The sequence below is a fragment of the Gekko japonicus genome, unplaced genomic scaffold (assembly GCF_001447785.1).
Source record: "Gekko japonicus isolate JY-2015 unplaced genomic scaffold, Gekko_japonicus_V1.1 scaffold391, whole genome shotgun sequence".
NCBI lineage: Eukaryota > Metazoa > Chordata > Lepidosauria > Squamata > Gekkonidae > Gekko > Gekko japonicus.
This window is the reverse complement of record NW_015174286.1, coordinates 938258-945328: the sequence shown is the minus strand read 5'-3', so window position 1 is coordinate 945328 and position 7071 is coordinate 938258. Positions and strand designations below refer to the sequence as shown.

The following is a 7071-nucleotide window of genomic DNA, read 5'->3' as shown; positions in this document are numbered from 1 at the left end:
GCGTCATTTGCTAGGAGGAGGAGGAGGAGGAGGAGGAGGAGATTGGATTTATACCCCGCCCTTCACTTGGAGTCTCAGAGCGGCTTACAAACTCCTTTCCCTTCCCCTCCCCACAACAGACACCCTGTGAGGTGGGTGGGGCTGAGATAACTCTGACACAAACTGCTCTTTCGGGAACAGCTGTGCCAGAGCTTGTTACTGACCCAAGGTCACATCAGCAGGTGCAAGTGGAGGAGTGGGGAATCAAACCCGGTTCTCCCAGATTAGAGTCCGCACACTTAACCACTACACCAAACTGGATCATGTTTGCAGACCCTTTCCAGCTTGAATGACTTCTGCAGGAACCAGCTTCAGAGGATGCACAGTTTCAGGCTGTCCCCCTTTAATTCCAGAGGGGTAGCTGTGTTAGTCTATTGTAGCAAAATAAAACAGAAGTCCAATGGTTCCTTAAAGACTAAAGATATCTGTTCCAGCCTAAACTTTTATGAGCTTATTTGTTCAGATGTCATGAAGGGGAAGCAGCCCCATAACTAAGGACTTTTTAGGGAGGGGGCCTGCCCCCCCACTAATCCAATCAAAGGCCCCAGGGCAAGGGCTGCAGTGGCCGCAGCTTCCCTCCTTCTCCCCCCTCCCCTTCCGCAAGGGCAGGCCTTCCCTGTGGAGTGTCCGGGTCCAGCTCCCTCCCTCCCCAAGGAGCCACAGTGCTTCTTCCCACAGCACAACACCAGGGGCAGCCTCTGGAATCACTGCCCTTGTCCTCCCTGCCAATAGGCTGACCGGCAATCAGGGGGAGTTGGGCTAGGGGAGCTGAGGCTCAGGAAGGGGCCCATAAAAACTGCTAGGGGGGCGGGGCCCACAGGCCCCACATTAGCTATGGGCCTGAGGGGAAGTCATATTCCATATTTTTATAGGGAAAATTGCCAAAGGGGAGGGAGAAAGGAAGAAACTGAAGGCTCAGTGAGAATCTTGCCCTAAGCTTTGGTATTGGCTGTGGTAGATGCAGCAAACTGATATTGGTTTCCAATTAAACAAGCTGGCAGTGCTGGGGATGAGGTCCCAGAAAAATCTCCTAGAGTCATAGCCAGTGTTCCTTCTAAGCTGAGTTAGAGTGAGCTAGCTCACAGTTTTTTAGCCTCCGGCTCACACAGTTTTGTCTTGGCTCAGGAAGGAGGGCTCCAGAGCAAACTGATTTATGCAGTAGCCAAATCGCCCGCTCACAACTTTAATGTCGGTAGCTCACAAAGCACAATTTTTGCTCACAAGACTCCACAGCTTAGAGGGAGCCTCTGTTTCAGGCCAAAGCACCCTGCTCAAGCTGGTTGACTGCTGTGGGTCTCCTAGGATTTAGCTCTCTAAATCCAATTCTGGGATCAATAGCACCACCCTTGCCATACTGCTCTAGCAGGGTGCTTCACAGCTGAAATTGATGGGGTATAGCAGTGGCAGCTGAGCATGGCGCTGACAGTACAACACTGAGAATGGGGAAACCTGCTGAAACCATTCAACTCTGACCAGTTACTTCCCAGATTTATCAGATAACTCTTGTCTCTGTGGAGCCAAGTAAGGTAATTCTGTCTAGAGTGATTATACCTATGTATTGAAAGTACTTCAGACCTATCTTTTCTAAAGCACAATGTAACCATGTGTGCTTGTAACTGCATTGTCTGTACTGTGCTGATGCTATGTCTGTCAAATGTCTGTACATCTGTGCATTTGGGATAAGGGGTTGCTGTGTGTTTGACTGGACTGTCCTGCCTCTCATGCCTCTGCATGAGCAAGGTTTGAACTGCCTGGACTACAGAAAACGTGCTTCCCTGCATATTCCCAGCGTGCCTCTGGACAAAGAAGACAAACGCCATTAGTGCTCAGTTGGAAACTTGGCAGAACAACAGGTTTCCCCACCATTGCTGAACTGTGGGAAACCACGTAACCCGGCTTCCTATCTGGTTTTGGCATCACAAAGAACACATCCTTTATTGCCTCTGGACCAGGGACATCTCTGCAAGTCAAAGGTTGCCACTGGAAACAACGGTTTCACACCTGGCCACATGGCTCTCTTTGAAGTTAGGGTAAAGCATTTGAATATTGCCCCCTTCCCCTCAATTAGGACGTCACAACCCTGAACCTATAGCATAGAGAAGGGGACGGTTTCCTAGGGGTTTATTGGCCTTAAGCCAAGCCCAAAAACAAGCTTTTAAAAGAGGAAACACAGCCTTTGTTTCTCTCTCTTCTGTTTCTCTGGTTAGGGCTAGCTCACCCTTCCCCACCTTTCTGCAACTTAAGATGCATGCCGCTAGCCAGCATGCTAGCGAGAACCCCCCCCTTCCACATTAGGCAACCTAAGCTCTGCTGCAGGAGATTCTCTCGGGTTTCCTTGGGAGTGCACACCAAGGAAACACACACGTGGCTGGTTTGTCTGCCCGTGTGAGAGAAGAATCCCTTGGTGAGACCTTTCGTTCCTGTGGTGTTCCCACTAAGAAGAATCTCTTCAACAAGGATCAGATGAGTATAATGCTACCCTTCTGTGTCCTCCCTCATTGTCTGTCTGAATTTATTATTTTCAACGCTTACTGTTTTCTGTAACTATTGTAACTAAAAGAAATCTTGCAAGATTGTGGGAGTGCATCTGTTTATGTGCGCTTGAGAACTCTTTAGTAAAGGCAACATTTATTCATTTACCCTGGTGTGTTGTCCCTTTGTGTAAATAGGAGTGTTTGTTTCTGACTAAAATCTCTGTATACAATTGATCAACCAAGAACTCTGTGGAATATCCTCAAAACCAGAGGATTTTCAGTATCAGATTATGACCTAAGTACCTAATACAATTTAAATTGTATCTATAATTATAAAACAAAGACAATAGAAACACTATCCTACCATACTACTGAGTGTAGTTTGGAAACCTTCTTCCAGTCTACGGAGCCTTCCTCTAGCCTAAGAAGTTCTTTTTTCTAGAGGGAGTCTCTTTGGAGGGTGATTGGATCCAGGTCCTGTTGGTTAAGGATGCAATTCAGTATACAGCTAAGGACACTCAAGGCAACAAGCACTAAAAAAATGTTTGGTGTAGCATTAGCACAGTGGGCTAGGACTGGATCTTAATTGGATTACCAGAAAGCTGGGTTGTTATCTGAAGCTGCTGCTCATGTTGGCTCTAAATCTGTCCAAGAAGATGACGTTATTCTAACTGTGACTATCAAACTTTCTGACAAAGTAATTAATTCAAAGCATGGCACATTTCTGAACAGTAGATCATAATGTGAAGACCATTGTAATAATCTGGAACAACTTTCCAGAGTTGATTTGATTAGATATGTTATTCTGCTACATAAATTACAAAGCTGGGCTCACATTAGGGACTGAACAATGTGATTTGACTTTCTATAACATTACATCTGTATTCACATGTATTTTCATAACAGCCAATCCCGGCTGGATGAAAAACAGATTACTTTTAATCAGAGAGCTCAAATGTGGCCCATTTTTTAAATCAATCTCTAGCAAAAATCCTGTTTTATTTACTAATTGAAATTGAGCAAACTTCAGAGGACGGCGGAAGACAAGAAGGTCTGGTGTGATCTGGTCCATGGGGTCGCGAAGAGTCGAACTCAACTGTGCAACTGAAAAACAAACAACAACAAAACAACTAAGATTACAGGTTGACTGAATTGTATTGTAAAAAAATTATTCTTCTGTGTTTTCCAGGCTTTTAACATTAAACAGATTCAGATAAGAAGCTAACTTCTTAGGTAGATCTTTTTTTTTTACAAAAATGTTGACATTCATCCTTCACTAGTTTTGACAAAGGCCAAAATACACATTGTTGTTGTTGTTCAGTCGCACAGTTGAGTCCGATTCTTCACGACCCCATGGACCACATCACGCCAGGCCCTCCTGTTTTTATTGTGTTCAGGAGTTCGCTTAATTTCATGTTCATTGCATCAATAACACTGTCTAACCAGACTTTCAGTTTTGGCATATCGCTGGTGGGCATGCTCCATCAGGCTCCGATGAGAGTGGCCCGAGATCGTGGCAGACGGGAGAGGTACCAGATGATTCCAGTCCCCCCCAGAGCCCTCAGAGGGGGCTCATAGCCTGGGGAGTGAGAGGTGCCTCTCCTGAAGCCACAGCCGAGGTATTGAGGCTCCTCTTCATCCCGATGGGTCCCACCGCCGTGAGACCAGTATGGCAAAAGAGACACACACTGGGACAAGTGAGCAGGAGGTTGAGCATTTTCCCTACCTGGCTGAAGCAAGTGCCTGATGAAGTGTGAGTTTACAAGCCTTAAATGCAGACAAACATTTAAGTGCAGACTCTCCCAAACCTCAAACTGAAAAGCGGCGGTGGGAGTGGCTGATCCCACCCTAGGAGGAAAAAAGTTTCAAAACAGCAACTACATGAGGTAGAGGGAAGAAAATCGAGCTGAGAGCATTACTCAGCTAAAATAGAGTATGAACTAGTTAAAAGCGTTTGATCTAACCAGCTTCAGAGACTTTAAATAATTTTTCCTTAATTTAAACAATGTCACATCGGGCTGATAAAATGGCACCTAAAGTGAGACCTTCTTCAGGAACTGCTAGTTCAGCTGCATCGACTTTAAAGCCAGAAACAACCACAAACTTCCCTAATATGCTAGCCACTGCACTGGGCCCTTTGCTGGACCAGATGACCAATCTTAATAGCAACTTTGAGGATCTCCAAAATCAATTAAAGGAAATTAATATAAAGACAGAAGAAACTGTAAAATCGCTGAAAAAAGTGGATGCCAAGATAAAGGCAATAAATCAGAGACTGGAGACAGTGGAAAAAGAGAGAGTTTCTGATAAACAACAGCTGTTACAATTACAAATGGAAAAATCATCATATGTCCTGAGATTTCAGGGAGTCCCCGAGCAAAAAGGAGAAGACCTTTAAAAGATTTTAAGCAAAGCTTTGGCGCCAGTAGCAGACCTTAAAGCGGAATCTTTACAAAATGAGATGGATATAGTCTATTGGACTTATCCAGATTATATTAAGAAAAATAATCTGCCCGGTGAAATATTTGTGAAATTCTCCAAAAGATCGATCATGGATGGAATACTCAAGGCGACCAGTGGGACTACCCTAAAAATTGAAGGTGGAGAGACAAGAATTTTAAAAGACATTCCATTTGAGATAAGAAAGAAGAGGAAACAATATAAGAACCTGACATCCTTTTTGCAGAAAAAATCCACTCCTTACAGATGGATTATTCCAGAGTTTAGCTTCAGCTACAAAGCTGGAAAGCTAAAGCATTTTTGGAACAACACCAAAAAGTGGAAAAGGCAAAAGGGAAAGTGGAGGACGGCAATGCAGCGAATTACAATAACGATCATGGATCAGAAAGCAGTACAAATTCATTGCCCAGCTCCTTGGAAGAAGACTCTGAATCTGATTTAGGAGATGCTGCTCCTAAACTTCTTAAAGTCAGATGGGACTATGATAAAGATAAACGTAAAGAGAAAAAAAGTAAGATATAAAACTAACTCTGAACACCTGAATTATGAATTACTAACTGTTAGATACTAAGATGTACCTATTCTAGCAAATGTTGCCTGTATTAACTTATAATCGAAATAGAAATCTTTAAACTTCATCTTAGCAAATTTAAATTTTAGGGATATTTTGAAATAAGCTATGTAAGCTGTGAGTAGACCACTGTCTAGCTTGGTATATTAGATAGTTTTTTTCTTTTGTATCTTCCCTTTTTTTGTAGTTTGTAGCTTCCCTCATCCTTTTTCTTTGTAGTTTATAGTGAAACACAATAAAAATAATTTAAAAAACACTGTCTAACCAACTCATGCTTTGCCGTCTCCTTTTTCTTCGACCTTCAATCTTCCCCAGCATCAGGGTCCTCTCCAATGAGTGCTCCCTTCTCATTTGGTGGCCAAAGTATTTGAGCTTCAGCTCCAGTATCTGGCCTTCCAGGGAACAGTTAGGGTTGATTTCTTTTAGGATTGACTGATTTGATCTCCTTGCAGTCCAAGGGACTCTCAAGAGTCTTCTCCAGCACCATAATTCAAAAGTATCTATTCTTCGGCGCTTGGCCTTCCTTATAGTCCAACTCTCGCAGCCCATTAGGGGTGTGCAAAAAACAAACAATAATAAAACCAGTATTGATCTTGAAAAATATTGGTATTTTCCAATGTTCCCAAATCCTAATACTGGTATTAATTTTTCTGGCTCCATTATACCCTATGGGGACCATTATAGTCAATGGTTCCTATAGGGTATAATGGAGAATTGTTCTGGGGGTATCTGGGGCTCTGGGGAGCTGTTTTTATGATGTAGAGGCACCAAATTTGCAGCATAGCTGCTCATGCCTCTCTTCAAACCCCTCAACCCCCCCCCCCATCTCAAAAAGTTTCAACCAGGGGGTCCAATTCTATGCCCCCCCCCAAGGTGCCCAATCCTCCATTGCTTTCAATGGAAGGGGGAAATGGTATTTAAAAGAATCATGGTCCCTTTAAATGTCTTCTCCAAGCTGTGTCAGTCCATGGCAAGTGAACTTGCAGTCTGTTTAAACATCTCCAAGCAGTGAGTTCACCTGGGAAGACATTTAAAGGGACTGTGAACCCTTTAAATGACTTAAATGACTTCACTTGCTGCAGAGTCATATGGCTTGGAGAAGGCATTTAAGGGGACCACAGTCCCTTTAAATGCCCTTTAAGTCTGACTATCAGGTGGCCTCGAAAATCCTGAATATTTTCAGCCATTTTGGCTAGATTAATGATACCCTAAATCTGTATCTGGCTGAAACAATATCCCAAAATATCTATAAGGTATTTTCTGGAAAAAAAATTGGCTCAGATTTAGCCAAATGCATACCTAGTACACATTAGGCATGGAGAACCTTGATATGTGTGTGAGCATTTATTAATGATAGCCAACAAAGGCTAATTTGATTGGGGAAATAACATAGGGGCTATGTATGTTACTGTCTGTTTTTCCAGTATAAACTGTCCCAAGCTGCTATTTGTTCTATTAGGGAAAATAATATAGGGATATGATAAAAGGAACCTAGTCATCAAAAAATAGCTTGAGGGGAGAGATTTA

General features: G+C 43.2%; 1 protein-coding gene across 1 annotated transcript in view; it reads right to left on the bottom strand.

The window, feature by feature from the left end:
* The window catches only part of HCRTR2 (hypocretin (orexin) receptor 2), a 32309-nt gene that overhangs the window by 657 nt on the left and 24581 nt on the right, over positions 1-7071 (bottom strand).